Below are 17,096 nucleotides of genomic sequence, written 5' to 3' on the forward strand. Positions count from 1 at the left end.
CATGTTGAACATCATTGAGCTCCATGACAGTTTTACATATTTTCTCTAAGGTGATTTAAAAATGTATAATCTTTCCTGAATATGAGAGAAGCAACTATTCAAAACTCAGGCCCCGCGAGATGACTGCAAGCCCATTCCTGCCTGACCCGCTGGCCCTGTGACTACAGCCAAGTTATGACCTCTCTGATCCTGTGATGGCTCATGTGTCAGATTAGGGACTTTGACTTTCACTACTTTCTAAAAAAATATTTTCAAATAGAACTTTTTTAAAGAAAAAAATGTTTGCATGAAACTGTTGTACGAAGCAGAAGTAGAACTGTCTGGCTGAAGAAGGAGTGCAGGCTCTAAAGGGGGACTTGTTCTCCATTCAGCCTGCAGTGTCCTCAGGGGAACCTTAGATTCTGCCGACATAGTTTGAAAACCAGCAGCTGTGAGAGAATTCTAATAAGCTGAACGCCACGGTGCACTGTTCTGCTGTGCACAATTTTGTCACCTTATGTTTTTGGAAATGGCAAGTATAAAAGACGCTGCAGACTTGCTTCCCTCATGAAGGCTGGACTCGCTTTCTCCAGCCCTAGAAGCGCAATCCCCATCAAGAAACAAACATCACACTACAGAGAAAGGAGCATGTTTCCTTAAATATATATATTCACAAGGAGTGAATATACCTTTTGATTTAATAGTAAACATAAACATTAGCAATTTTTCAGGCTTTTTTATTTCTCCTGGCAACATTCAGTTTCCACTAACCTGTTCCTTGACACAGGTCAGAAGTCTTTGGTGACACCCCATCTAGCGGAATATGATAGTGATTAGTGAAAAAAAAAAAAAAGATGGTGATTAGTGTCACCAAGACAGTTTTCATAATATGTGCTGGGCACTGTAGTAAGCCATTCTACTGGGAACAACAATTCTGAATTTATAGTAAGGGAAATGTAAGGAAACTGTAATTTAATGGGAAAGTGAGAATTAAAAGGACTTTTCTAAATTCAGCAAATTGTCAGTTTTCACTTGTGAGCCAAACCACTCCAACCTCCCACCAACAAGGACAGAGCTGGAGCCTTCTGTTCTCAAGACCTTGAGTGCGCTTTGGGGGGGGGGGTCACTTTCCAGAGCAGCCCTCCCTCAGGATGTCCTGAGTCTGTCCTTTTTCCCTCTAAGCTTTCTTCTCTCTTCCTGAAAATCAGTTGCCCTCAGCTATCATTTATGTTATAAAGTACTCAAGGGTCAGTGAAATGTGGCAGACAGTTAATGGAGGTGGAGGCCACTCATGGCTGGAACAGAGACAGTTTCTGCCAGATAGTCTTTAAGAGGAGAAAAAACAATGATTGTGGTTTAAATTTGCTATACCACAAGTATTTCCTATCTAGAGAGTTAAAATGTCTTCATTACAGGGCTGGGGATGTTGTCCAATGGTAGAGTCCATGTTCAGCATGTGTGAGGTCCTGCATTCAAACTCCAACACTCACACACACAGAGAAGTGTTATGACTTATGTCTTGATGTTCCCCCAAAGCCTTATGTGCTCATAGGTGGAGCTTTTCAGAGTTAGCTGTATCTGGGGTGTGTGAATATGGATTAAGAGTAGGTGATAACTGAATTAGTCCACCGATTAGTTTAGCATTTTTCTGGATGTGTATAATGGAAAGACCCACTCTGGGCCTGGGTGACACCATCCAAATGGGTTTGTAGCCTGGATGGGATATAAAGGGAAAGATGAAGGCAGGCTCACAGCCTTCTGCCTACCATGCCATGAACTGTTTCTCCTCTGTGATGCCACTGTGCGTTGGACCCAGCTGACTCTGGGTTGAAACCTCTACAAAATGAGCTACAAACTGTTCCTCCTTTAACTTTTGGGGTCAGGTATTTTGTCTCAGCAATGCAGAAAGTAAGATAAAGAAGTAAGGAAAAAGGCCAAAACGTTCTTCACAAAATTGAACAATCTTTTCAGGAAAAGATTTCATTTTTATCAAAGCCAAATTCATGTATTATGAGTTCTTGTGGATGGGATATAAAGACATAAAATCTATTATCTATAGAAAGTAAGTAAGTAGGAAAATATAATTACATGGTTAGTTTTTCAAGTCTTGTAAAAGTATGATCGACATTTTACATAGTTTAAATTAGTGGTGGTAGAGGATTCTTTTAATAAATGCTTCCACTTTCTTCTGGTATTCATTTGGTACTTTTGTAACACTTGTCTGTAATGCTGTTGCTGCAGAAATGTGACAGAAGAGAGTCTTTTGAAATATTGGGAAACCTGTCAAAGAAACTTGTCTTCACACCTAAAATTCATAAAGGCATTGGATATCACATTATCATTGCCACTACAAAGCGTTATGATGCTGTGTGTGCTAGGTTCCACCCTCCTTGGAGCATTAGTAAGAAAAAAGCTTTTATACAAAAGTTTTCAGTAAGAACATGTTAGCTGGGGAAAGTGTAAAATAGATGGGCACATTCCCCACATTTCATAAATGGAAAAGATTAATGAGTCACATGTTTCTGAAGAATTGACTTCTAACTTCTGAAAAGATAGCAAAGTTATAGTAAGAGCTGCATATTGTTTTCCCTGTTTCCATTTCTAGAAAGTGATGAAGCAAAGAGAGTTTGCAAACTGGCTCTAACCAATGTTTATCCTTTTTAAGCAGATTTCTCTGAAATATTTGTATGTATTTTATTTTTTTAAATGCCAGCTTTATTCTTTATTCTTTTATATTTTATTTAATTAAAAAGAAATTTTTTTTGGTACCGGGGATCGAACACAGGTCCTTGTGCTTGCAAGGCAGGCGGCAGGGCCACTGAGCTGAATCTCTGGCCCCTTTGTATTTTAAATCTTCTGCGAATAGATTTTTTGCATGCCATTATAACAATACCACTTTCTCCATTTCTATACTTCAGATTCTGTGCTAGAAATTAATAACAGAATGTATGTTTAATTTTTAATTATTTTAAAAGTAGGGGAAAGTAGAGTTAACTTTCAGTAAAAATCTATTAATGTGGAAAAAAGGATTAAAGTTTTATAATGGGCAGAGTTTTGCTAAGAACTATAAAATAGAGTGGGGATGTAGCTCAGTGTCGCCATGCCTGCCTGGCCATCCCAAGGTTCTAAGTTCAATCCCCGGTACTGTAGGGGAAAATAAAGAAATATAAAGCAATGCATTCAGCATAAAATAAGAGCTTTATATTTTGTTTTAATAAAACATCATCTCTATATTTAACAGACTGATTTTTTCTTTTTTGACATTTATTAGCATATTTTTTGCCATACATAATGATTACATTAATTGTAGGCAATCAGTACGTGTACATAACACATTTCAATTCTTTTTTTCCCCTTTCCCCCACCCTCTTTTATTTTTGCCAGCATCAGATTCATTTATTGATAATTTAGAAAGTTAATTACCAGACATACAGAGTAAAAAACCGACTAACCTAGGCCGAAGAAATATGTAAAACACATAAGTCAATTGTAGTAAGATACACTTTTAGATACACTGTCCTCACTGGATTACAATAACTTTTTCTCTCTCACTTTTTTCCTTTAATAGACCAAATGGCATTAGGTTTTACCCTAACGGCACTGCGTATATGTATTGTCTATTATCTAAACTTAAAACTAAGAATTTTACTTATGCAACTTTCAAGCATTCTTCAGGTTAGATCTTGTCTCTGTAAGTCTTAAAGGCCACATTTTCGAAGTGACACTATTCCCATAAAATGTCTCTTCTATACCTTAAACATTACGATAGCTTAAACATTTGATTTATGTCAGATGCGGCAAGAGTTGGACAAAAGTATAACTAGAGCAGTAAGAGCAGGTGTGTTCACAAAATTTATGAATTACATTTATATTAATTGACTTTTGAAATAAATCATAAAAAGCAAATGGCATCTCTTTCCTTTCATTGTGTAATAGAACCTCCATTCAGTGTTTTATAACACCAAATGAAAGGCGTGAAAATATAAACGTTTCCAATAAAGGATATACGTAGTCCTCATTTTGTCATGCTTCATAACTTTAAAAGTCTCAGAAAGCCTGTGTGTCTCTTTGCCCTGGCTCAGCACCCTCCCTCCTGGGTCTCCCCAGAGACTCAGCTGCAGGATGAAACTGTGCTTGAAAAACAGAGGCCTCCTCAACTTCCCTGTTTCATGGCTACAGTTTGAACTCGTCTAGGAGGAGGAGTCAGGCAGTTGCAGCTCATAAACCGTTGCTTGACAAGTTTTGTTTTAAAGCTCCTGTCATTGATTTTGTCGTTGGTTTACCTTTGGCCTTCAGGGAAATTTTAGATTCCTTAGCATGGAATAAAAGTACTCAGATCACTTGGATTCTTGTCTCCTGCCATCCACCCTCCTCTGCCCCTGGGCTCTGCCTCCCTGCTAGGCATCTCCTGTCCCCCTTCCCCCTTCCCGGTGTGCTTTCTCCTTATGCTTCAGGTGCCACCTTACATATCACTTCCACCCCAAATCCTGCACGAGTGACACAAAATACAGGTCTCTCTGTGTGTCCCAGCAGTGCCACTTTTTATCTATCACAGCATCTGTGTGGATTCCACTTGAAACCTGTTTTTCCAGGTTACAGAGTCAGTTTGGCCCCTGCATCCCAATCTTGGTCTCCCAGGACCTTAGCACATGGTCGTGTCAGCTGCATGATAATTAGTTCAGTGCGCAACTGGAGGCAAATTGTGTTTAGTAATAATTTTGTATTATACTTGTACATAGGGAATTTTCGTTATCACTGATCAAGTTCTCAATTTTTTAATAACTCAGGTTTAGTTAATATGAAGTCTTTGAGATAAAGATTGTAACTCTTTTTCTTTCTAGCTACTGCTGTACTTGAATCTGGATTCTTTAAAAGTTTCTCCCACAAGATCTGCTAATAAATTAAGCCAAGATCTAATCTCAGAAACAACACAAGAATATCTGGAGATTTTAAGAAGATATATGATCTGAAAAGATAATTTTTATTGTACTATATATATGTATATAACACATTTTAATTATTTCCCATAAGCTGCATGACATGAAAACTTTATTAAAAGAAAAAAATTTGTATCATAGATACATGATGAAAATTATATATTATTTTAAACTGTTTCTTCACATCTGTAACTTTTAAGTGATGTTTGCAAGTAAAACCCAGGGTTACTAAGTTATATGTACTCAAACTTCCTATATGCCTGCTCCCCCCCCCCTCCAGTACAGGGGATTGAACTCAGGACATTGGACTTGCGAGGCAGGCACAGTTCCACTGAGCTAAATCCCTGGCCCTGCGCCAGCTATTTTAAATCCACCTGAACAACCAAGTTCTCATTAATGCATTGTTGGAGTGAAATATCACTTTAGTGATATTTTGAAAGTTGCATTTTCCCAATTCTTGTCATTCTGTATGGATGACATCAGTTTGGTATAATGATGCTATAACCACTGTCAACACTGTAACATGTTGCAAGTGCCATCAAACATATAATTTTATTATTTTTCTAACTTTAAGAACTGATTTATAGGCCCAATGTGGTGATGTACACCTATAGTCTGAGCACTTGGGAGGTTGAGGCAGGATTGCAATGAACTCAAAGTAACCCTGGGCTACATAGTGAGACTCTGTCTCAAAAATAAAAAAATCCCACCTATAATTCTTTCGGCACAGAGAAACATTTTGCCAGCTTTTCACCTTTCTGTTTGTCTTTTTCCCCCCAGAAATTAAACCCAGAGAGCACTGAGGTACATCCCCAACTCTTTCCTTTTATTTTTTGGAAACTAGGTCTTTGTAAATTGCCCAGGCTGAGCTCTAACATGCAATTCTCCTGCCTCAGCCTCTCCAGTAGCAGGGATTACAGGTATGCACCACCACACCTGGCTCTGACAACTACAATACAAGCTTCACAATCAGGAAATTAACACATTTTATCGCTTACTCCTCCTTAGTGTCTCTGAGGTTTGCTCTTTATCTGTTCTAGTAGAAGGATCCTTTCAGATCCATGGATTCCATTTAGTTACATGTCAGGTCCAGTCTGGAACATTGTTCAGCAGATGCTGGGGCCACTGTGATGGCCAGTCCATCGCAGAGAAGGCAAGGAGAGGCCCTTTTATCCCCAGCAGGAAGAATGGGGATGAGACTGTGGTGTCACCCTGTCCAGCTGGAAGACAGCAGGAGGCTGCACACAGGGCAGAGAAAAGATGTTCTCTGGGCTGCAGCTTTGTCCTTGTGCTCTGTGGTGAGGGCAGAGGCCACCTGCAGAAGACTTCCCACCCTCCCACATCCTTATGCAGGCCAGGGGCCCAGGGAGGCTGTGGATATCAGGCCCAGGCTGCTGGCTGCACTGGGCAGGAACACAGGTCACTTTCCACTCTGAGAGACTGGACACACAGAGTTGAGTGCCCACAGATGACCTCCAGTCTGGGGAACATGAGCTCCTTCCCCCAGAATGACCCTGGGTACACTGAACTCCTGTAGATTAATCCACAGGGTTTATTGCTGAATGTGCTGTTAGGAGGTAGGGCCTGGTTTGGAGATGTCCAGGGGCTGGGGTTGTGACCTGGTTTGTTTTGTCTTTGGAGAGAAGGTCTTGCTAGGTAGTTCAGACTGGTTTTGAACTCAACAGTGATCCCCCTGTGTCAGCCTCCTTTGTGCTGGGATTACACGTTGGCACCACCATACCTGGCTGGAAGGATGCATTTTTGTTTCCAGCCTCTCCATCCTTCCTCTGTTTCATGCCAGCCATGGCGTGAGCAGCTGCTTTTACCATGCCCTTCTGCCACGCCTCCTCTGCCTTGGAGTCAGATGGCCATGGGCTGAACCCACTTAAATCATGACCCAAGTAAACCCCCACTAAGTCAGAGGCTTCGGGTACTTCGTCTCAGCAAAAGGAAGCTGACTGATACAGTTACTCTGCCCTTTAGCTGTGCTCTTGCTAGACTCTCTTCCCTGAAACACTGGGATAATTAGCAGATGTTCAAAATCTGGTATACTTGAAGGAAAATCAAAGCGCTTAAACTAATAAATGAGTTTAAAATTGAAAACACTCAATTCAATTCTCAGGAATTTTTGAAGTGAAGATGGAGAATGCATGCTTGTGAAATGGGGATATGGTCAATTTTTAGGCTTTTTCATTAGGAATGTGAGTTTCCTGATACTAGTTACCTTGTATATATACTTCCCACAGAGAAAACTCACATGATTGCGCTACACCGCCCCTGGCCTGTGATGAAGGCTGGGTGAAACAGACCCAGAGCTGGAACACTGGGCTGAGTGGGACTCTGAGCCCAGCAGACCCCAGTCCCTCTGCTCTCCCCACACTCCGCCCCTAGCCCTCCCCCCTTCCCCTTCTCCTATCCCTTCCCATTGGGCACTGCTCTCTGCCCTGCCCCTTTTCCTGCTTACGCCACCCTCAGCTTGTGCATGCACAGTGAGGGCCAGGCAACCAGACTCTCGGGCCTTGGCTCTACTCCCTGGTCCCTGCACACACTGGCCTTCATGTGGAGCCCTCTGTTAACTGCTCGGAAGGGAAATGCCAGGTCCTTGCAAAACTAGCAGCTGCCTTTTGAAGCTGCCCATCCCACTTTGCTCCTGCTGGGGGAGCCCCACACAAGTGGTGCACAGGTGGGGACCACAGTGCAGGCAGCGGGACTTGTCCTCTCTGGACCTCCAGGCAAGGGGACCCTGCCGTCAGTGGCTCCTCATCTCCCCAACCCCCAGCTCTTCCAGTGTCCTCTTGCCTCACTGTACTGGCATGGACAGTGCCCAGAGGGTCAGCTGAACTGCTGAACCTCAGGATCCAGAAGAAGTGAAGTTCCATTATATACTGGACCATGTAGTTAAAACATGAAAGTTAAGAGGCCCAAAAGTCATCTGCTATTAACAATAATTCAACTGTGCCTGAAACTATCCCTGAAATAGAGTGGTGATTGGCAGGTAAGAGGAAACACAGATGGGACAGACTGTACATTGATAAAGAGAAAAAATAAATCCCAGAAGTGAGCTGTCATCTGGCTTCAGGTGGGTGACGTGCATGTGCAGCAGCCTTGCTTTCTGTATAAACTACAGCCCTGTGTGGGCAGGAGCAGTGTCCCTGAGGGACCAGGCCAGCCGTGGGACCTCCACTCCACACTGTCCTCCCCGCTCCTGCCTCAGGCCAGCAGACATGAGCCCAAATTAGGTCATTAGCTGTGTCCTCAAGTGGTGGCAGAAGACGCCAGCAAGATCTTGATGACAGCGGCTTCCCATCAGTATTCACATTGCAGCACACCCACGACGAAGTCTTAGAGGCCTCAGAGGGTAGATCTCTTGTCGAGTAACCTGCAGCACAAGGAAAGCAGCAGTGCCCCTCAACTAACAATGCAAAAACAGCCCTGTCTTCATGGGGACCTCACGCAAGAAGCAGAGTGAGTCCCAGGAGGCAGAGGGGACAGGTTGTTGGCATCATCACCAGCAGCCCAACAGAACTGCTCCCCCGAGCAGCCAGCCCCTGAGGTCTTTAAAGCACACAAGTGACTGAACGTAGAGGGAAACTGCTGAAGTGAAAAACTGTACAGGTCAGAGGAAAAGTCAGCACCTTCCCCTTCTGTACCATATATCTCCTGCCCTGTACTTACGTGCATGACCTCAGTACTTCTGTAATAAGTTAACTTAATTTGTTATTCAAAGACCCAAGCTGCTGAGAAAAACAAATCCAGAAATATGCGATTAGTTTTTGTAAATTGATAAAAGTAATAGCATGTCACTGGCTTCCAAGGAAAAAGTCTTCAAATTAAACACCCATTGTCAGTCGATTCTAGAAGAAGGGGCAACACATGAGAACACCAGGCCTGGATGAATGACAAAGGAGTTTAAGCAGATGCCCAGGAACACTCGGAAATCAAACTTCCACTTCATCCCTAGACACATATTATTGTCTTTAGAAAAAGTGGGCAAAAAACAACAGCCGATGAAGACAAGTGAGCGCTGCAGAGCGAGAGTGAAGGGACAGCATTGCAGGCCATGTCTCAGCTCTGTGAGTCCCAGCAAGAGGAGGCCGAGGAGCCTCACCCCAGCCCTGCCCCATGAAAATTAGTCCCTCATCTCTTAGAGCCTGCACTGCACCTCATGGGAATCCTGTGCTCATGCAACTCTTGGCCTCCTGGAGAGGGTGTGGCTCTTTCCCGAGGATGAGCTGTCTCCTGAGCACCACCAGTAACAGGCACTGATAGTGTGGCACATGGCCAGCCTTTCCGTGTAAGACAGGAACTTTATAAAACGGGACATACTGTGTATCTTATATCCCATTTGAAAACACCCAGTGTTACTATAATCATTTTACAACTATTAGAAACAGTTTCAATTGCTGTATATTAACTCAAAAGAACACGTCATAATTTATTTCACTATTTCCCCACTGGACCATTAGGGTTCTTCCCATGTAAAAAAAAAAATTGGTTTTGAGATGGGGTCTCACTATATAGTTCAGGCTGGCCTTAAACTCACCATGGAGCCTAGGCTGTCCTTGAACTTGTGGTGATCTTCCTGCCTCAGCCTCCAGAGTGCTGGGATCACAGGCATGTGCCACCACACCCAGGATTCCCATATAAATTCATAATGGTTATATGATTACCTGATGAGTATTTGTCTGCTTCACTATATTGTAAGCCCTCATGTTTACTTTCAGCCGTATGTTTTCATTCTGGATCAGGATGAGGTGCAGTGGGTAGACATCAGCATTTGTCCAGTCAGTGAATGGAATATCCTCTGAGTCATCCTCAAACCATCCACAAACTGTTCCTGATCTTCCCATTAGCCATGTGTAGTAGCCTCCCTTACCTGAGATTTTCCTATAGTTCTTTTTGATAACTCTGGCAGAGAACAGAAAAACAGTCTGTCAAGCACTAACTATGCCCTAGGCACATTCAACCCCAGCAGGCCGCTTGGCCAAGGGTGTGGGCCAGAAGCACCTGCCACAGGCTGCACCAGGGACTGTCCAGATCTCCTCAGTGACCTTCGCAAGCAGAGCGCCTCTGGAAAGGCTGGAGTGGGGCCCCCATGATCGCTGTCCCTACCCAAGGTGCCAGAGCTCAGGGGACCCTCTGCAGCGACTGCCGCAGGCAGGGACTCAGACTTGTGACCTCAAATTCAGAGGGCAATTTGGGACTGAAGCATGAGTGCTTGGGGATCTCCAGACAGACCACCAACCACACAGTAGGAGCAAAAATCAGCTTTATTGTGGACAGCTTCAAGGGATTCAAATCACCTCGAAAGCGTCAAACAGAAGTTTACTCTCATTTTTATACCTTCATGTGTCTATGGGAGGGAGACACATCAACCGTAATCACTGGGGAAACAGCCATCAATCTAAGCATAAATACATAAGCAAAGGGGCAAAGAAGCGGGGAGCAGGAGGGTTGGCAGGGCTATCTGAGATCGCCTTGCTCTAGTGAGTTTGCATTACAGTAGTGACTAGTTACAGTGTATCTTTCTCAGCAAGCATAGTTACACAGTTAACCCATAGTTGCCCATTTTTACACCGAGGGACAGTTTCTTCCCTCAGGATGAGAAGTCAACAGCCAGTGCTGGAGGAAGGAGAAGAAAGTGTTCAAAGACGCGTTCAGGCCACTGAGGGGCAAGTCACAAGCCAGACACAACTGTGCGCTTGCTCCCACGGGGCACAAAGTCTCTTTGTCTTTCCCCCATAAAGGACACTTAGGAACTAATGAATTCCTCACACCAAACCATGGTGTGTCCACAGAATCCACTGAAAATAACACCAGGCATTGACCGCTTTCAGGCCAGGCATGTTGCATGGCTCTACTTGCCATTTTAAGCAGCAGAGTTGGTGTCTCCTCTTCACCAGGGTCACTGACAACATGGCCTGACAGAAATCCAGCAAGGAGGTGGCAGGTTTCTCTGTGGACAAAGAGTTACTGGAGCACAAGCTAAACAGAGAAGACGCCAGCTGAGAGAGGCAGGCACGGCAAGCCCAGTGAAAGGTCCTGCTCTGTCCACTTCTCTGACGATGATCTAAGTGAAAACCCTGATCTTTCCAGAAAAGCCATTTTCTTCTTTCTCACTATTTGCCTTCCAACTCTGCTTCATTTATATAGGCCCAATGTCCTTCCAATAGACTTTTTAATTGACTATAAGGAAGAAAATTGGTGTATTCAAAGAGACTAATGTTAGCCAATGTCAAAGTTATTCAAACATATCACAAAAATGAAAATTATAGAAAAATTTCCCTCATGAATACAGATGCAAAACTACTAAATAAAATATGAGCAAGCAAAATCCATCAACATGTACAAGAGACTGTGCACCATGACCAAGTGTGATTCATGGCTCAAATGCAGTGTTGATCTAACATCCAAAATATCAATTAATGTAATACACCATATTAGTAGTCTGAAAAAACCCCACATGATCATATCCACAGTCAGAAGAAACTTTTGACACTATCCCTCATTCATTCATGGTAAAACAAAATAAAAATAACCAAAGAAACCCTACAGCAACTACAACAAAATCCCTTACAAAATTTGGAAGAAAAGTAAACTCTTTCAACATGATAGATGGCAACTAGAAATACACATAACATCATACTTGCTGATAACAGACAGAAAGTCTTCTCCTCAAAATTAGGAAGCAGGCAAGGATGCACTCTCTTCAGTCCAGCATTGTAAGGAAAGATCCAGTTAGAGAGATTTTAAGATCAAAGAGAAATCAAGATGCACTTGATTTTGATATTTATTTGGATAATTTCAAACTTGCATGTGGAAAATAGCAAAAAGCCTACAAAACAATCTTACTAGAACTAAAAAATGAGTTTAGCAGCATTTCAGAAAGAAGATAACTACACAAAAATCAACTGCAAACCATTTTTACACACTGGTAAGGAAAATAAAATTAAGGAAATCGTTCCATTTACAGTAGTATCAAAAAGAAAAATAAATGAGAATGGGTTTAACAAAACAAGTGCAAGACTTTTAAACTGAAACACAGAACTTTGCAAAGAGGACACAGAGATGACCTAAATTAGCAGACTGCAACCTATGGATCTAAACTGAACACTTACCTGATTCTAGTACAAGAGGTCCAGAGAACACAAGCAGGAAAGAGTGGTCTAAAATATCATTCTGTTTGTTTTGTGTGCTCTGGTATTAGAACTGTTTGTAAAAGAAGCCGCAGTGACCCCTCTTTGCATATGCGTCATTAAGGCTTCTTTTGCACTATCACAGTACAGCTAAATTTGATCAACAAACAAAAACCCCTTACTGTTGGCCCCTTCACAGAAAACACTTTTATCCTGATCTAAATATGCTGATGTTCATGGAGCAAAAGTCCCAGAACCAGGCCCCAAGTGGCTCCTGAGGTGATGCTTTGGCAATTTTCAGTCATCTGCAGCAGCTGGCTCTCCTGAGGGCTCTTGATTCCTTCCTCCTTTTCCTTTTCTGGGGGTGACCACAGACCCAACCCCATAATACTTCATCTCAGTTGAGAAGCCCAGGCCAGTGAAGATATGCCAAGGAGGGGTGACCGTTACCGCAGCAGCTGCCTCATCAGGGTCCTCTGCAGTTCCTCTCCAGGGAGGCTGCCTTGATGATCCCCACCATGATGAGCAGATTCCTCCTGGGCAACTGGGCTTTGCAGCACAGCTTTTGGAATTTTTCTGGAGCCTCTTCTTGTCTTGCCAGAGCAGTCATGTACCCCAGTTTGTGAACTGAAGTGTCCAGGAATGAAGTCCTTATAAGCAGAGAGACACCAAAGAGCTGTATCTCCCTTGCTCCCCCTTTTCTCCCCTTCTTTCTCTGGGTATACAAATAGGTGATGTGCACATCCTCTGAGACATTGGCCACCAACAGGCCATGAGAAGAGTCCCCGATGGAAGCTGTTCCATTGGCTTCTGGATCTAAGCCTGCCAGCCACAGAACGGTGAGGGATGTGCTTCTGTTGTTTAATCCACTCACTCATGGTATTTTGTTTAGGTAACCTTGGTAGATTAATACAACAGGAAAGAAAAATCTCAAATTGCATAAGTTCATTTGTAGATTCATTAAAGTTTGCACTGATTACCAAAAATACCCTTTGAAGTGGTTTATATGCGAGTTTCATGTGTGGAAATTTAGATATATCGTGAGGCATTAAGGTGATGTAAACTTAATCTGACTGTGGAGTTTAGAGATGAGACCTCTGGGATTAGATGAACTCATCAGAGTAAAGCTCCTGTGTTGGAATCCTGGTGACTCCACAGAAGAGAGAGGAGACCAAAAAGACACACCTGCAGTTGTGCTTTCTGGTTGTTTTCATGTGACACTCTGCACCATCCCAGGGCTGTCCCAGCAAGAAGATCAGGAGTGGATGTTCATCTTTGATTTCCCGAAGAACAAGCTAAATACCACTCTTTTTCTCTGTAAATCGTCCATCATCAGATATTTCTTTACAATAAAATGAAAAGGGCTGCTTTATCTTTAATATCTCCTGTACAGCCATAATCATGATTTCTTATGACCGTAATTCATATTCCTGAAAAATATTAAGAGTTCAATATTAGAGTATTTTTAGCCTTTCACATTAAATAGCAAGAAATTTTAACAAAAGAAAAATTTCCCCTTATGACAGACCAAAGTCAAGTTTAGTATTAACTGTGCATTGTCTCAGGTAGATTATTAGTAAAGGAATTTCACACTTACTCCCTGGGTTTAAGGATTCTCTGCCATTAAAGAGGAGAGGCGATGCACATTTTAGATGTCAAAACTGTATCTTCAGGCCCAAGCGTTCTTCTAAGTGTTTATTCTCTCATCATACTTTTCCTGAAGTGTTCACATCCTCTTTTGCTTTTCTTTCTGAGAAAGAGTATCTTTAATGTAAACATGAACTGACTTCCTCAGCAGGAGCACTCACTCCTTCACTGGTCCTCGCTGGCTCAAACAGCCTCGCTGCATAAAGGAAATGCCAGCTTAATGTTTGCTGCATAAAAGAATTTATGAATAAAATTCATACTGAATTTCTGCTTACTACATTTCATTTGTTATTTTTGGAGGGGTTTCTCTGGTCAAGTATACCCCAAGAATCTTCCAGATCAGCATAATCAAGCGAGAGTTTATAAGTTGCTTTCATCTATGCAGGACTTTTTGAGTTGTAGATCAAAATAGATAGATTGGTATGTCAGGTATTAATATACTGATAAAGAAATAATCTTGGGCAGAATATTTAACTTATATAAGTTCAAATATCTAGCTAGAAGCACTTAGAATTTTAAATAAAATGGGCACAGTGCATCAGACACAACTGGACCCCAATCTGGGCTCGACACTATAACGACTTCTCCCTATGAGCCTGTTGCTTCATTTGCAAAATAAGCGCATTTATGACTATTCCCAGGGTTTGTAGAAAAGGACAACACAGTACAGGTGAAACTGTAAACTACTGCACTTTGTTCAGCCAAAATTCTGTATGAATCCAGGTCCAAATATTTCCTAAGAGCATTGAAGGAATATTACTTGCAGGGTCCACCAGACGGTAGATTGTGTATGTCAGTGGTTTGGAGAACTGGAATGCCTATTGCCTTTAAAAATTGTGTGAGACCAAATAGCCACATAGAAAAGCAAGTGTGTGCAGCTTCATATAGATGTGAACAGAAGCATGTGACAGATGAAGGTGATAGTCTGTGTCACACGTTTTAAGCTTTGCATGCTTTGCAAAGTTCCTTCTCTTCCCATTGGGGCCCACATGCTCTGATATGTGAGGCCCACAGCCCGTGGCCTCCCGGGAACTTACTCTCCATTGCTCTTTCCATTCATCTTGACATTGCCTACAACTCTTTCTCCACCGGCTCGCCTCCAGAAAACAAACAAACAAACAAACAAAGACACCTCCATATTTCATTTGATTAAAAAGAAATGGTGAGGGTCTCAGTTGTAAACAGAAATGTCTGAAAGAAGGGGAGTCAGAAGTAGATAAAAATTGAGTTCATCCAGTGTTCCCAAGGGGAGACACTAGAGTAGATAAATAATGAGTATTTCAGGTCCTCTGTGTTCAAAGGTGTGATTACTGTAGATTAGTAATGATAATATTTAAGGTAAACGTGCTACTTTTACCTTCCCCAATTTAACTGTTCAACAATGAAATGACCTTTGCAAGTATTTACCACTGAGTTTTACCATCACTCCACAACATCATCCTCTTTTTCCCTGGTTGCCCTTATTCAGGGTAGGATGCTTCCTGCAGTAATTCAGGAAAAAATATTTAAAGCAATTTTTCTCTCCCTCTCTCTCTCTGCCTCTCTCCCCCTCACCCCCCCATCTTTCTCATGTCTCAGCATTTGAAGTGAAAGTCAGCTCTCTTTTCAAACAAGAGTCTCACAAGTCCCAACAGAGAAAAAGATTTAGTAGTCAAAGGAGTTGGGTCATCAGCTAAGCTGACTCCTAGCCCGAGTGAGTGCTGACAGTGGAACACCTAATGGCCATGCAGACTACAGGAAGTTGCCAGAGGTCAGGGTCAGAGAGAGACCTGAAGGAGGGGATGTGAAAATGACTCACTGATGTGGGGCCCTGACAGGGAGTCTCTTCCCCAACCTAGGAAGGGTACCGGAAGAAACGGGCAGGCGAAGCTTAAGGGGAACAGGCCACCCTAGCTTAAGGGGCATCCTAGATTAAGGGGAAGATCTGCGACTAGGGTCATGGAGGCTGTGCCCAATTTCATTCATGCCTGAGTCTGGGTAAATCAAAAAATAAGAAGGACCTTGACCATTCCCATACCCCAGTGCAGGTGACAATGACAGTCTGTTGACATGCATCACCATTACTGTCTCCCATGCTCACAGCAAAATATGTAATAAATGCCCTGTTTCCCAGAGAAGGCATCAGGCCTCTGAGCACATTTTGGTGAGGACAGGAAATCAGAGAAAGGGGACATGTCCTCTTAGAAAGATGGCTGGTTGTGTGCTCATGTCTTCTCTGACTCATGCCCTCACTGTTTTCCCTACTGGCACAGGGAACAGGCATATACCACCTTTATCACAGTGGCCATTGCTCCATAAAGGGCTTGAACACTGGCTTCTGTTTTCAGTTCCACTAAGTTGCACTAAGAGCAAAAGTGCAGAATGTATATGGAGACAGATTTCAGAAGGAACACTTTCCAACTATTGATCCAAACCAGACATGAAATTGGCTATCCCTGGGCAATGACAATCACCTAGCAAATGAGCAGGTCACAACTGCATGTGCACCCAAGAGGATGCTGTGAAAATGCTGTCAAGAAGGGGTTCTCTGTGACATTAAGTGCTGTGGTAGATCTAGTGTGCCTGTCTATATTCCCTCACCCTCCTAGTCCAGGGCATATGGCTTAATATGCAGATGCCAATGCCTGAATTTCTTTTCAGGAAGTCTCTCGCCTGTTCCCAGGGTTGTAAGAAAGTTATGAGACCAGAGCTCGCATGGAATACAGCGTCCCATCCTCTGATGCAGGGGCCCATTGCCTGACACTCATGTTGCTGAAATGGCATGAATCTCTAAGGAACTGCAAGTTAAAGCACTTGACACTCACCACAGTGGTTCAGGGTTGGTGCTGATGTGCACAAGAGAGCTCTCAGACAGTTTCCCAGGGAAAAGTGAAATGGTGTAGTCTCGTGGCTAGAATCTACAACAGAGCATCAATGCTCACACCAAGACCAGTAAGTAAAGACTAAGAAGAGACCATTGTCCCAGAATCCTCTTTGATGCATGTCCCCAGTGACCTAAGACCTTCCCAGGAATAGACTTTTAGAGTTTCTACCACCTCCCAGCAACACCATTCTGGGCTTCAATTGATGAATGGTAATCTACGTGATTCTGCAGGACAGACAGATCCAGGTGTTTTGCCCCCCCCCCCTTGAGGCTGCCAACCAAGCAGATGGGCTTCAGGGAGAGTATGAGCTGCTTCTTGCCCAGAAATGACTTGGGCAGCAGGGTGGGGAAGGTGACATCTTTGCCCTTCTAACAGGCTTGTTTCCATGACAGCATTGTTTATCTGTTTGGAGTCATTAAAATTTTATGGAAATAATCAGATATGTTGGATCACAGCCGCAATCCCAGCTATCTGGGAAGCTGAGGCAAGTTCAAGGCCAGCAAGCGGGAGTCCCTGGTTTTAATCCAAAGTGT

At 42.9% G+C, this 17,096-nt stretch overlaps 1 protein-coding gene across 1 annotated transcript in view; it reads left to right on the forward strand.

The window, feature by feature from the left end:
* LOC110347234 (ankyrin repeat domain-containing protein 26-like) overlaps nucleotides 1-3,206 on the forward strand; it is a 45,397-nt gene extending 42,191 nt beyond the window's left edge. The window contains exon 15 of the mRNA XM_087209578.1: nucleotides 51-3,206. The gene's annotated coding sequence lies outside the window, so the exon portion shown is untranslated. The remainder of the gene's footprint in view (nucleotides 1-50) is intronic.
* Nucleotides 3,207-17,096: the final 13,890 nt, after the last annotated feature.

This window comes from Heterocephalus glaber, unplaced genomic scaffold (genome assembly GCF_053883595.1).
Source record: "Heterocephalus glaber isolate CG9 unplaced genomic scaffold, H.glaber_assembly_v1.0 deba00001056, whole genome shotgun sequence".
NCBI lineage: Eukaryota > Metazoa > Chordata > Mammalia > Rodentia > Bathyergidae > Heterocephalus > Heterocephalus glaber.